General features: G+C 48.4%; 1 long non-coding RNA gene across 1 annotated transcript in view; it reads left to right on the forward strand.

Annotated features, from left to right (window-relative positions):
• The window catches only part of LOC135280088 (uncharacterized), a 302,017-nt gene that overhangs the window by 11,870 nt on the left and 274,685 nt on the right, over nt 1–15,462 (forward strand). The window lies entirely within an intron of this gene.

The following is a 15,462-nucleotide window of genomic DNA, read 5'->3' on the forward strand; positions in this document are numbered from 1 at the left end:
ATGCTATTTTATAGTGTAATATAGTGTAATATATACTATTGTATAGTGTAATACTATTGTATAGTGTAATATATACTATTATATAGTGTAAATGTAGTGTAATATATACTATTGTATAGTGTAATACTGTAATACAGTGTAATATAGTGTAATATATGCTATTATATAGTGTGATACTATTATATAGTGTAATATAGTGTAATATATACTATTATGTAGTGTAAATGTAATGTAATATATACTATTATATAGTGTAATACTGTAATATAGTGTAATATATACTATTGTATAGTGTAATACTATCAGATAGTGTAAATGTAGTGCAATATATACTATTATATAGTGTAATGCTATCATATAGTGTAATATAGTGTAATATATACTATTTTAGACCATGGCATAATAAACTGTGAAATGTTGAAATGCTTTTTCATATAACTAAGAAAATGGTGTAAAATAATTAAGTGGCTTCCCACGTTCAGGGACAATCTTATCTGAAAGATAAGGTAACCGAAACAGAAACAGAGCACTGAAAAAAAATTAATTTATTAACCCTTGTTACCAGAGAGTGAAAATACAACAGGATGGAACCACAAGAAGAAATAAAATATATTGGTTTAATCTACAAGATAGCATGAAGACAAGTCAAAGGTTAAAACCAAGCAAAAGAACATCTGAACTCAAAAGAATGTTTGAATATTTATAAACTCTTATGAATATTCATGTACCCCCCTGTAATCTAACAGCGCACAGAGAACACGGTTTAAGTTAACCCTGTGCACCCCAGAGCTGGATTTTATCCTTTTTATCCCTTAATAAACGTTCATTAAAAAGATATATAATAATTTAATAACTTATAATAATATAATTTATAACATATAATAATACACAAATTATAGTCATTATAATACACATATAAACTCTATTATATAATAGATAATAGATATAGTGTATATTATTATACATTATATATAATTTTTAATATACAATATATAATGTATAATATGTACTATATAACATAGTGTATATGTAGATATAATTATAGATATAATTATAGATATAATTATAGATATAATTATAGATATAATTATATATAATTATAATTATATATATAATTATAGATATACTTATATATATAATTAATAGTAATTTCTAAAAAATTATAAAAATAGCGAGCCGTGTTTCTCCCATTCAGGAAAGCGTTTGCAGGTTTGGTGCTGGAAGAGCACCCCGAGATGCCCAACCCAGCACAGCCCCCACACCTCGCAGGCCGGGCAATGCCCCCCGTGTGCAGGGGCTCAGGCTGGCACAGACCCTGCCCTGGCAGCAGCATTCCATGGCGAGGGTTCCTGTTCACAGAGAAGCTGTGAGAGACGCAGAGAAGAGAAAACAATTCTGATCTCTGCTGGCTGCTCCTGGTGTTTTGCACATGTAGAATGTGTTGAGAAAATCGTTTAGCTAAAGTGAGTCCTTAATTGGACTCCGTGGTAGTTGTTTATGTTTATTAGCCTATCAAGTCCGAGCTGTGTGAGCTGGCGGTCTTACAGCCAGTCACGAGTTTTCTAGTTAGTGACTGTTCTTGTTAGTATAATATTCTATAATATAGTTATAGTATAATAAAGGAATTAATTAAATAATATAATTATAGTATAATAAATGAATAATTACAGTATAATAAAGGAATTATAGTATAATAAAGGAATTATAGTATAATAAAGGAATGAATAATAAATGAATTAATATTCTATAATATAGTTATAGTATAATAAAGGAAATAATTAAATAATATAGTTATAGTATAATAAACGAATAATTATAGTATAATAAAGGAATTATAGTATAATAAAGGAATGAATAATAAATGAATTAATATTCTATAATATAGTTATAGTATAATAAAGGAAATAATTAAATAATATAGTTATAGTATAATAAACGAATAATTATAGTATAATAAAGGAATTATAGTATAATAAAGGAATGAATAATAAATGAATTGATATTCTATAATATAGTTATAGTATAATAAAGGAATTAAATAATAGTTATAGTATAATAAATGAAGAATTATAGTATAATAAAGGAATGAATAATAAATGAATTAATATTCTATAATATAGTTATAGTATAATAAAGGAATTAATTAAATAATATAGTTATAGTATAATAAATGAAGAATTATAGTATAATAAAGGAATTACAGTATAATAAAGGAATGAATAATAAATGAATTAATATTCTCTAATACAGTTATAGTATAATAAATGAAGAATTATAGTATAATAAAGGAATGAATAATAAATGAATTTATATTCTATAATACAGTTATAGTATAATAAAGGAATTAATATCATAGAGTTCCACACATCATTCTTCCTGCCTGTCGGGCACCGTATCACCCACAGGATTCCCACCTTCCTGCGGCTCCCTGGCCCCTCAGCACGGAGGGGACTGTGCCGTGCTGTTGGGGGCTGCTGGGGTCGTTCCTGGAGCTTTGTTGTGGCATCAGCCTCACTGCATGGCCGAGACAGTGGGAAGGTGGCAAAGCTCCCCCACAGCCAAAGATTGCTTTGTCACAGAGCATTTAATAAAAACTTTCCAGCCAATAGCACGTTGCTAAAGCTAAGAATTAAAAAATAAAGAAGTAAATAATAAAGAGCTAGCCAACCACTAAAAGCACACGTACATCTGCTTCACACAAAGCCTGCTTGTCTTCTTTCTATTAACAATACACAACACTCTATTATTAAGCTTAAAACCTTCTGCTACCTTGCTAAGCACATTTTTCTGCACTCTTAAGGCCTGTCTTAGCCAAGCCCGAAACTCAAGCTATTGTTTCATGTCCTTGCTTGCAATACCATTGTAACTTTTCTACGTTCACAACTGCAGCTGCAGCTAGCTCAAAGTTTTCTTGATTTTTTTGTGGCTTTTTTTCTGTTATTTTTTGTTTTGTTTTGGGGTTTTTTGTTTGTTTGTTTTTTGGGGTTTTTTTGTTTGTTTGTGTGGGGTTTTTTTGTTTTGTTTTGTTTTGTTTTGTTTGTTTTTTCTTTCTGTTTCTGAGGCCTGCTTTCACAGCTTCTTCAAAGTCTTCTTACTTTTACTGTGTTTCCCACAGGGCACCTCCTGCTCGGTGCCTGAACTCTCAGTGCCTCACCCTGGGCTGGAACAAACAGGAACGGGGGCTGTGCCCACCCTGGGGTGCCCAAACGCCAAAACCTGCACCCTGAGCACAGATATGCCTTAGGATGTCAGCTTTTATATTTTCCACCTATTTGTGACCCTGCAGTTCTTTAGTGTAGAACTCCAAACTCGACACACAGTGTGAGCTGCTGCTTCCCCATGTTGGGCAGACCCAACAGTTCCTCTGCAGGCCCGGGAATCAGGGACACCTCACTGCCTCAGGGCCGAGATGGAAACAAAAGTGAGTTGGGGGGAGCAAACTGGGGGTAAATGACTTCATTACCTGAAGCTGCAATTGGAAGATTAACGCCCAAAGTACAAATAGACCAAACTTTTAAAAGTGTGAAAACCTTTTTGGGTGTAGCCCCTGTTTTATAATCTGCTATCAATCAATTTTGGAAGCCATTTTTGGAAGCCCCTGTCTCATAATCTGTGCTGTCAATCAATTTTGCCCTCTCCAGGTCAAATGCAGTGTTCTCTTGTGGGTCTGTGCTTTTTAGCACAGAAAGTTTAAAACTCTCAGCATCCAGGGTTCCGACACCCCTCGATGGGCTTCACATGCCCTAAATGTACCTGAAAGCCCTTCCATAAATAAACTGCTTTTATCCCCTTAATTTTATCTGCCCTCTATTTTTCGGTAGCCCCAAAAAGACATCACGAAAAGGCGAAAAAGCATCCCAAAAACCCAACTGTGCCGGGCGAGACGTGGGCACGGGGCTGCTGCTCCCCCTGGCAGCCCCGGGAGCGGCTCCTGCCCGGTCACAGCGCAGGGAGGGCGAGCATCCCTGTCCTGGAGCTGGCCCATCTCCCCCAGCATCCCTGCCCTGAGCTGGCCACGGCCCGGCCACCTCTGCCAGCATCCCTGTCCTGAGCTGGCCACGGCCCGGCCACCTCTGCCAGCATCCCTGTCCCGGAGCTGGCCATGGCCGGGTCACCTCTGCCAGCATCCCTGTCCCGGAGCTGGCCCATCTCCCCCAGCCTCCCGAGCCCGCCCGGCGCCTGCGGCAGCGCTCGCTCCGCCAGCCCGGCACAGAATCACTGACCTATTTTCGTCCAGGCAGGCGCAAGATGACAGACAAAGGGAGCTTTAGCTCGGGGTATTTAAAGGAAAAGTCGCTCTGAGTGATCTGAGTGTCCCCAGAAAGCACAGGATGGTGTTTTCTTGCCCCTCGTGCGTGGCTGAGGGAAGGGGATGGAGCAGCTGGGGGAAAACTGACCAAAACTGACCAAAAACTGACCAAAATCTGATCAAAACAGGCTCCACTGAGCTGCAAAATCAGGTTTGTAGGAAAGGAATAAAAGAGTTTGGAATGAACTGGGTGTAGGATAGGCACAAGGACAGGCAGGATGTGGAAGGAGCAGATTTGCGGGAATGGTCCCGCAGGGATTCCTCCCCCTCCCCGGCTCTGAGGGATGAGCTGCCCGAGCAGACTCAGCTGCACACACTGGAGACAAGTCAGCTCTCCCAGGGCTTTGTGTTCAAGTTTGCTGATGGACTTGGCCCAAATGTGAGGTGTTTAATCCCCACCTCGGGCAGGTTTTGGGCTGGCAGCTCCGGCTGTTGGAAGTTTGTTGGATGCAGCGACAGCAGCGATTGTCTGTGTGCACATTCCTGTGAAGGTGAGGGCACAGCCCTTTCCTCCTCAGGTATGAGGTGCCACAAAAAACCCTCCCCAACCCCTAAAGTGCACTCCTTAGGCTGGAAACCACCCAGACAATCCCAGCAGGCCTTCGGAAGCTCCCAGAGCCCTCACGGAAGGGGGAGATGTGCTGTGCTCATCACAGGGCACAGAGGAGGGGCCAGGGGGGACCACAGCCCCGAGCCCATCCCTGGGCATCCTTGGTGGCTGGGGGGTGAACCTGGAGCACTTTGGACCCCCGGGCTGTTTCTATCCCGGGCTGGGGGGGCCTGCTGACCCCTCAGCGCTGCTCAGCACGGAGCAGGCAGCGATGAGTAACAAAAAAAGGCTCCCGCAAATCGGGGTGATGACAACAATTGCTCCATAAATGCTGGCAGCTCTCCTGGGACTCTCCACGCAGCTGGGAAAGGTGCTGCTGCCAGCCCTTGTTGGTCACGGAGCTGGGGCAAACCCTCCCCCTCCCGAACGTGTGCAGGCAGGAAGGAAAGAAAGAACAAGGACAGAGCTCCGTGTCCCGAACAATGAAAACAGGAAAGTCCCTCTGGGCTGGGGAGCCTGGCAAGGGCTGAGGGCTGAGCTCCATCCTGAGCTCGATTCTGAGCCCATCCTGAGCTCCATCCCGAGCTCCATCCCGAGCCCATCCTGAGCTCCATCCTGAGCTCCATCCCGAGCCCATCCTGAGCTCCATCCTCAGCTCCATCCTGAGCCCATCCTGAGCTCCATCCCGAGCCCATCCTGAGCTCCATCCCGAGCCCATCCTGAGCTCCGTCCTCAGCTCCATCCTGAGCTCCATCCTCAGCTCCATCCTGAGCTCCATCCCGAGCCCATCCTGAGCCCATCCTGAGCCCATCCTGAGCCCATCCTGAGCTCCATCCTGAGCCCATCCTGAGCTCCATCCTGAGCTCCATCCTGAGCCCATCCTGAGCTCCATCCCGAGCCCATCCTGAGCCCATCCTGAGCTCCATCCTGAGCTCCATCCTGAGCCCATCCTGAGCCCATCCTGAGCTCCATCCTCAGCTCCATCCTGAGCTCCATCCCGAGCCCATCCTGAGCCCATCCTGAGCCCATCCTGAGCCCATCCTGAGCCCATCCTGAGCTCCGTCCTCAGCTCCATCCCGAGCCCATCCTGAGCCCATCCTGAGCCCATCCTTAGCCCATCCTGAGCTCCGTCCTCAGCTCCATGCTGAGCCCATCCTGAGCTCCATCCTGAGCCCATCCTGAGCTCCATCCTGAGCCCATCCTGAGCCCATCCTGAGCTCATCCTGAGCCCATCCTGAGCCCATCCCGAGCTCCATCCTGAGCCCAGCCTGAGCCCATCCTGAGCTCCATCCCGAGCCCATCCTGAGCCCATCCTGAGCCCATCCTGAGCCCAGCCTGAGCCCAGCCTGAGCTCCATCCTGAGCCCATCCTGACCCATCCTGAGCTCCATCCTGAGCCCATCCTGAGCTCCATCCTGATCCCATCCTGCTTCCAGGCAGCCTGGGGGATCTGCTCAGCCTCCTGTGGAGACAAGGAGTTAAAAAAAGCATCCAGCTGCATCATCCTGGTGCAGGGAGGATGCAGGGATGGAGTCAGGCAGGGATGGAGGGAGGGGGCACCACCCCCCCTGGGCTCCAAGCAGCATTCCAGCTGGAATTCCACCTCCCCCCTGGCCCATCCTGCCCTCCCTGCCCTGCAGCCCCTCTCCCTGCACCCCCCTGGGTACCAGAGCCTCAGTGCCCCCCTCTGCAGCCCCACATCCCGCCCCGGCACCCCAAAAACCGCAGCCAAGCTCTGCCTCAGCGCATCCCCTACCCTCCCCAGCCCATCCTCCCTCCCCCCCGTGCTGACCTTTTTATTTTCTGCGTCAGGAACATAAAATGGAGACTGCAGGGAAGGGGAAAACCTTTCCCTAAGATGGCTGAGGGAGAGGAGGATTCGCACAGCAGTGCATGAGCACCCTCTGCTGCTGGATGAGTCGGGGGGGAGCAAGGAGCTCGCCAGCCCTGCTCCAGCCCCACGGGCTCCAGGCAACAAAAAACCCCCCAAAATTCCTAACTGGGGGATTAAAATTCTTGTGATAGTCAAAATATTTGATTAAAAACTTTCAGCATCCTTGTGACCCAAGGAGGTCTCCTGGCTGTCTCTCCCTGCTGCCTATTTTACACTTATATTTTCATTGATTTGTTACATCCAAAATCCCCCCAAAAAAACAGTATTTTGTATTAAAACAAAAATATTTTGCACACACTGGTCCTAAAAATTATTGCCACTGCCACACAAAATTATAGAATTTTTCAGGTTAGAGAAAAGCCATTAAATTTAATTTATTTGAAATTCCACATTAGGGCAAACACCCAAAACTTGGTATTTTCTCTCATGGGATGGCAAAAAGGGTTAAAGATGGATACGAAGGGAGGATCAGCACTCACCTGAAATGGGGGGACCAGGTGTGGTCCCCAGGAGGGGTTTAGGGGTGAAAGGGTCCATGGAAAACCCTGCAATCTGCTCCCTGAATATCCAACTCTTAAGCCAGGCCTATGTCAGTGTAGGGCCAAATCCTGCTGGGTCTGAGGCCAAAATTCTTTTTACTTAAAAGTTTTCAGCAGCTTTGTCACCCCCTGAGCTCCCCTGGTTGCCTCTCCCTCCCCTTTCACACTTCTATTTTCCCTGCTGTGTTACATTTAAAATCCTCAGGAAAAGCAGAGTATTTTGTATTAAATCCAGCGTTTGTCACACCCACAGCTCCTAAAAATTATTGCCAGTGCCCCACACAATTATATAATTTTCCAGGTTTGAAAAAAACCTTTACATTTTATTTAAGTTCCATGTTAGGATGAGCACCCAAAACTTTGTGGTTTTTTTTGTGGGATGGGATAAAGGGCTGCAGGTGAATATAAAGAGAGGACTAGCTCCCACCTGAAGTGGGGTGACCCCGTTTAGGGCCAAATCCTGCTGGATCTGAGGCTAAAATTCTTTTTGCTTAAAAGCTTTCAGCAGCTTTGTCACTCCCTGAGCTCCCCTGGTCGCCTCTCCCTCCCCTTTTGCACTTCTATTTTCCTTGCTGTGTAAAATTAAAAATATCCAGGAAAATGAGAGTATTTTGTATTAAAATCAATATATTTCATACACAAAGCTCCTAAAAATTATTGCCGGTGCCCCACACAATTAGATAATTTTCCAGGTTTGAAAAAACCCCTTAGATTTAATTTGCTTTAAGTTCCACATTAGGATGAGCACCCAAAACTTGGTGTTTCTTCCTGTGAGATGGGAGAAAGCGCTGAAGGTGAATATGAGGGGAGAGTCAGCTTCCACCTGAAATGGGGTGACCCCATTTAGGGCCAAATTCTGCTGGATCTGAGGCTAAAATTCTTTTTGATTAAAATTTTTCAGCAGCTTTGTCACCCCCAGAACTCCCCTGGTCGCCTCTCCCTCCCCACCTTTTGCACTTCTATTTTCTTTCTGTGTTAATACATAACATATAAAATCTTCAGGAAAAAGACAGCAATTTGTATTAAAACCAACCTATTTCACACACACACCTCTTAAATATTAATGCCACTGCCCTACACGGTGATATCATTTTCCATGTGTGAGAAATTTCATTAAATTTCATTTATATCAAGTTCCACATTAGGATGAGCACCCAAATTTTCTCATGTGGGATGGGAAAAAGGGTTGAAGATGGATATAAAGGGAGAACCAGCCCAAATCTGAAATGGGGTGACCAGGGAAAAGCCCAGGAGAGATTTGGGGATGAAAGGGTCCATAGAAAACCCTGCAAGCTGCTCCCTGGGTGTTTCAAGGCAGGAGTGTGCCAGGGTAGGGCCAAATCCTGCTGCATCTGAGGCTGAAATTTCCAAGGAAAACCTGCAAAAATTTTCCCAAGATCAGTTCAAAAAGGGCCAAAAGGCATCGCTCAGGAAGGAGGTGAAAAACACAAAAAAGTATCCAGGATTCCTTTTTTTTCTTGGTAATAATTTAAACACTGAGTGGATGAGGAAGAAGAGAGAGTTTTTAAAAATTGAAGAGACAGATGGAGGTGAGGGGAGGTAAAATGGCAGCACTGAAGGCTGGAATTCAGGCAGGAATGGGATGCCCAGCGCCAGTCTGAGCCCCTGGCACGGGCTGGGTGTGGGGCACCAGCTCCAGAGCAGCCCAGGGAAACTCCTTATGTAACTGCTGCAATTTATATAACTGCAAGAATTCCTCCAGGGCCCTTCCTGGGAGAGAGAGGAGCTTTTTGTGGGATCAGGGCGAGCTGACCCGGAGCTGGAGCTCGGGGGGATGTCTGGGGGTGAGTGGAATGGAGGACACCCAGGATGGGGCACGCAGGGAGCCCTGATTTTATTACTGTCATTAATAGATACATAGTATACATTTTAATAGATAGAATAGATAATATAAAACTATATATAATATAAAAATATATTTTTTATATTTATGGGCATAAGGGCATGTCCCCCTGCATGGCAGGGGACACTGAGGGTGGCACTGGGGCAGCAGGAGCTTGGCAGGGAAGTGGCACCTGAGGAGAGGGAGTTTTTGCAGTGTTGCTGCATAAAAAGGGGCACCAAGAAAGGGGGTGCCGGGACAGCTCATCCCGTGAGCAATGGGAGACTGAAAACATTGCAAAACCTGGCTCTGGGGCTCCCAGCGCGGCTGAATTCCCAGCACACCCCGGTGACTCAGGCTGGCAGGGCTGGGAAAGCACGAGTGACACATCAGGGTGGCCCCAGGCTGGGCAGGACACGGGGAGAGCTGTGGGAAGGCAGGATTTGGGGTAGGATTTGGGGTAGGATTTGGGATTTTGGCACCGCTGGGCCCGGAGCCCCGCGTGTGGGGGGCACTGCAGAGATGGGGGAGCCCCACAGCAGAGGCAATGCACAATCCCTGGTTCCTGATCCATTTCAGGGCACAAACCCCTGCAAATCCCCGCTCCTGCTCCCAAAATGCCCCATGCAAAGCGCCCTAAAGCTGGGGATGCTGCCCTGGTGTGATCCCTGCCCGGGACCCCCCTTTCCCCCCGCAGCAGATGGAGACCCACTCCCAATTATGTTCCCGTCACAGGCAGAAGAAAGAAAGACAAACGTCCCCAAAGAAGGCTCTTTGGGAGGACAAAAGCTCCTTGAAATAGGAGCTGAGCTGTTTTTTCCAGCTCCGGGGGGGCCGGCGGGAGGGGAAGCAGAAGCGGGGGATGCGGGGCGGGATGCGCACGCAGGCAGCACTTCCCGTCTTTGTCTGCAAAAGGAGGTCACGGGGGGGGCCGGGGGATGCGGGGGGGCTCGGGGGCGGATTTGGGGGGGCTGCGGGGCCGCGTCAGCCCCGCGTCAGCGCCGCGGCCGCTCCCGGCTCCAATCGCGGCGCGCTGAGCTCACCGCGGGCGCGGCGCCAGCGCGGCTCAACTGCGCGCACCTGGCGGATGAGAGCGACACTGCAGCGACACCGGCACAGCGCGGGGGGCACCCAGAAACCCCCGCTGCCCCGGCCCGAACTGCCCCGACAGCCGCGCACAGCCTCAGAGCCTCTGGAGAACTCCTTGCTCTGGCTCGGGGCGCAGGCAGGGGCTGCTCAAAGCTTGAATTGCCAGGAAAAATCGCTGCTCAGTGGTGATGCCCCATTGGGAGCACGCTGGGGGGTGTGGTGGGCACTGCAGGCCCCCCAGTGCATCCCAGTGCATCCCAGTAAGCCCCAGGCGCCGGCACGCAGCCCCACCAGTGACAGCCCCAGCGCTGCTGCGGTGGCAGCAGCCGGGACAGGCAGGAGCTGCACCCCGGGGCTGGGGACAGGTGGCACCTGCAGCTCCCCAAACAGCGAGGGGTGGCAGGGGACTGGCACCCGGTGAAGCCACCGCAGTGGCAGCAGTGATGGGGACAGCAGCAGCTCCTCACGCCCAAGGATGCAGCCCTGGGACACGGCCTGGCCTCGCTCCCACTCACTTTTCCACGTGCCCTCTGCTAAAAGCAGCACTTGCAGCCAGGAGAACACCTGGGCCAGGACGGCAGCTGGGGCTGCACCAGGCCAGGTGCCCCAGGAATGGCAGGGAAAGAGCTGCTGGCTCTAAAACACCAGGAAAAGTCAGTCCAAGACCAGCAGGCAACACCAGTGCCTGGCGTGAGGTGTAAACACCTGCTAAAAATCCCTGCTGTGCTACAGAAAGTTTGTGAGGTGGGGAGTGTCTGTTGAGATGGACACACACACACACACACACACACACACACACACACACACAGAGACCTGTGCAGTGACAACAATGTTTTTTATTTTAATTAAAAGTTGTTCCTAAGTTTTATGCTCTTAACAAAGTGTAATTGAAATCATTAGTTACATCAAACCAGCTCATTATACTCACTGGACAAGCACTAGTTTATTGTATTTTATTGGTACAAAGCAATTAATGTCCATAATTAATTGGCAAGAGTTTATAACACATTATTAAGCACACACACCTGCTCACTAAGGCTTGTATCCTCTCACTGCAAATACCCCTTTTGTGTCTATTTTGTTGGTCTCCATGCTAATGGCCTGGCTTTCTTCCTTGCTGTGGATAAACTCCCATTTCATCAGTTTCTTCCTGTGCTCACTCAGTCCTTGGGCCTGCAGAGCAGCTGCTGAGCCCATCCACAGGCAGCTCCCTGCAGGCTCTGATAAGCAGAGCTGGGAGTCAGGGAAGGTACAAACACTTCCAGAGCAATGTGCCTGTGCTTACAGACTGTGTGTGTGAGATTGGAATGATTGCAGTTTCCAGGAATTGCAGGGACAGCCTCAAACCCCTCTGCCAGGGCTCACAGGGAGCAGTACCCACACCCTGCAGAAATCACTCTCACCACAAAGTCCAGGGAGAAGGTTCTCCAAACAGGCTCCAGAAAGCAAAGGAACATTCATCTCCTGTTGTGGTTGAGACAGAGACAATACAAAGAAACACACTCCATTTTCAGAAGGCTTCAGACCTGTTTTTATTATAGCCTGCATGATTTTTATTCTTACAAACCTCATAAGTTTACATTTTACTCATTGGTCACGAGACAAAGTGCTCACTGGAACAGGCAGTTGCAGGTTTCTCTTATTTCTCCTTCTTTCTTTCTTGGTTCCTGTGTCAACGATCTTGGTAGGAAATTCTTTCAGGGGTGAGCATGGATCCTCTTATCCAACTTCTCTCTGGCCCACAGAAGTCGCTGTAAAACCTCTTCCACAACTTCCCACAGTGCTGCCCCAGAGCCCTGGCAGAGCACCCTGGTGCTGGCAGTGTGTGCTCCCCAACAGGGGAAACTCCAGGGGAAATGAGGGGGAGGAGGTGAAGGGATGAGAGCCACCAGCTCCCATCAGGTAAATCAGGGTTTATTTAAAGAGAATATTTTCACAAGGGTGGTTAAATAGCAGAGAAGGGAGCTCAGTTATGCTGAGAGGAGCTGGGAAAATGTCTGGCCTTGCAGGAATTCCAACCTGGCTGGAAAACACCCTGAACAATCCCAAATCCCTTTGGACTGGCCTTACCTGGGGCAGGAGGAATGGGCCTGAGCCCTCCAGAGGACACCTTGAACCAAAGTCATCCTGTGATGCTGGAAGGACCCTGGTGAGCTCCCCCTGCTCACTCTCCTCAGCAGAAACCTTGGTTTACCAGCTCCTGGTTTGTGGACTGATTTCTCCATTTTTCCTGAGAATACTCCAGAGGGAGAGAGAAGTTTCTGCCCCTGTTTGCTGCCACTTCTCAGCCAATGTTGGACATCAGGAAGAGATGGAGGGAGAGGGGAGGCACAGCTGCAGAATCCCCAAGGCCTCTGAGGGGACAGAGCTGGGGACACTGGCATGGACAAGGAAGGGGAGGGAGGTTTTGGCTGGAGAAGACCCTGATGCCTGCAGCCAGGTGTCTGTGAGCAAGGGGAAGGGGTGCCAGAGTGTCCTGGGAATCTGAGGGAAGAGTGCACAGGGATGCTGGAACAGGAACAGGAATTTGGGGACTGCTCCCCAGCCCTGCCAGGAAACCCCAAAGCTTCAGTCTCAAGAGAAACTTGGATTTGGGTCCACATGAGGTGCTCAGGGCCCTGAGCCCCAGCTTGGGTGAGTGAAGTCCCACTGCCCTTTAAGAGCATCTCCAAATCCACGTGTCAGGAGCTAAATCCACCCTGGATGTGACCTCCTGGACCTAAGGGTCACTGACTTGCAGAAATGTTCTAGGTTATGGAAGGTGAGTAAGGAATTCCTGGGGGCTGCAGCCAAGGAGTTCCAGACAACATCCCCAGGTCCAAATGGAAACCAGCAACTCACAACTTATAATAGAAATAAAAAATAATAAACATTTAAATCTAAACACAAAATACCATCTCAAACACCTTCCACACAACAAAATAACACCCTAAATACTTCCATAAACAATACCTACATGCTTCCACCAACACCACGTTCAAACCAACAAAACATTCCAGCTCCTACTAAAACACCACCTCTAACCACTTCTGTTATTACTCCTTCCAGTTCTAATAATATACAGCAACAAAAACAACTACCAATTCCTTACACAAGAAAAAATAAATACCTCAAAACCTAAAAAAAAAAATCTTTACAAAACACAAACAAAAATTAATCTAATTTCCTCATTCTCCAAAAATAATCTCTAATAATAATACTACCAAAAAATCCTTCAAAAACATAGCAAATTCTACCAACTAAAAAAAAAAGTTAATTTTTTTTTTAAATTTATGCTGAGAGAGGAGCTTGGACAATGTCTGGCCTTGCAGGGCCTCCAACTTGACTGCAAAATGCCCTGAGCAATCCCTGACTTTTGGGCTGGCCTGGCCTAACTTATGGACTGGTCCATACTGGGACCTGCAGTGATTAATGTGACATCAGACTGGGGGGCTGTGTGGGGACACCTTATCTGGGGCTTCCCACATTGAAAGGGGCTGATAAGAGAAGTGGAGAGGGACTTTTTATCAGGGCCTGCCATGGCAGGAGGAGGAAGAAGGGTTTACACTGGGAGAAGGAGGTTTAGACTGGACAGGAAATGCACAATGGGGGTGGTGGGGTAATGCTGAGATAATTAATGAATGCTCTGCTTGGAAGGGAGATTTGGGCAGCCCCAACACTGATGGGGCTTAGAGGGAAGGTGGAGAGAGACTTTGAAGCTGAGCCTGTGGTGACAGGACCTGGGGTGGGGGATTTAAACTGAGATGGCAGCACTGGGAGGGGTGGCAGAGGATTTGTTAGGCCAGAAGCTCACACAGGGAAACCACAGGAGCACACTCTGCTCCTGGTGACAGCCAGGCCACAAAGCTGCCCCTGAAGGGCTCTGCAGTGCCTGGCACCCCCAGCCAAGCCCCCTGCTCTGCTGCAGCACCTCAGGTGTCACTGACTGTCCCACACACCTGCCAGCAGCACAGACCTGCAGGAAACACCTCTGCTTTTCCTGCCTGCAGGTTAATTCTGCCCCAGGGGGAATCAAATCCACACTCCCCAGTGCCACGGGCATCTCCACCTAGGAAATTTGGTTAACAGAAAATAACCAGGGCATTCAGGTGGGTCAGGGGCTGCCAAGGTCCCCCTTTGCTCAGCACAGAGGGAGGGAGAAGATTTAAAGCATTTTCTATCCCCAAACTCTCAGTCCCTAAAAGATCAGAGGTGACACCCCCATGGCTGTGCTGCACCTTACCCTGGGAGTGGGAAAGCAGCCTGGGCTGTGGCAGGGCCTGGAGGGGCAGCAGGGAATGCTTCTGATTCCCTGGGCCTCCTGGCACGAGGGAGGGGAGGAAGAGGGTTTGGGGAGTGAGAGCCAGACCTGCTGGGCAGCACATCCCAAAATCAGCTCCTGTGGGTGCTGGGTGCCTTCCACAGGGAAAGCAGGCACTGGTGTGAGGGGTAAACAGCAGCTAAACCTCTCAGCTGTGCTACAGAAAGTCTGGGAGGTGGGAAGTTCCCTCCAGGCTCTGACGAGCACAGGTGGGAACCAGGGAAGCTACAAACACTTCCCAGAGCATCCAAAATAGCAGGGATGTTCTTATCCCAATTTCCTACCCAGGCACTGGGGTGCACAAAGCCTGTGCCACACTTGTGGAACAACCTGAGCTCCAGGAGATGCTGCAGTGAGTTCATGAACTTGGGGTTGCTGTGTTTTGGGGCTATGGGATCAACACAGCCAGGACAGAGTCAGGTAAAGCAGAAAAAAATATTTTATGTGATTTTTTTATGGGAAATTAAGACGGAATATTCATTTCTCCCCAGGAGGGAAGCTCTGGGAGATTCTGTGCAGGAAGGGCAGTGCCAGCCTGGCCACATCCCTGGGATGTGCTGGGCATGGTGTGGAAGCTCACACAGGGAAGTCACAGAGCTGCAGCAGGAGCAACCCCTGCCCCTGTGCCCTGGTGACAGCCAGGCCTGACAGTGCCCAGAACCCCCAGACGTCCCTGAGAAGGCAGCCAGGACTCTGCTCCCACCCCAAACCCCACTGTGGGGCTGCAGTGTCTGCACACAGGGCCTGCAGCAGGGCCATGGAGCCTCCATAGAATTCCAGTGATCCAGGTGCCACCTGGTGTCCGAGCACAGCTCTGCACAGGGAGCCTCAGCACTGGAACAGGGAATTCAGCCCTTTCAGGAGCAAATATCCTCCCACCAGGGGTATTTCCAGGGTTGGGGCAGCCCCTGCTGCTCTGGGCACCCTGTGCCAGGGCCT

Source organism: Passer domesticus, chromosome 13 (genome assembly GCF_036417665.1).
Source record: "Passer domesticus isolate bPasDom1 chromosome 13, bPasDom1.hap1, whole genome shotgun sequence".
Classification (NCBI taxonomy): domain Eukaryota; kingdom Metazoa; phylum Chordata; class Aves; order Passeriformes; family Passeridae; genus Passer; species Passer domesticus.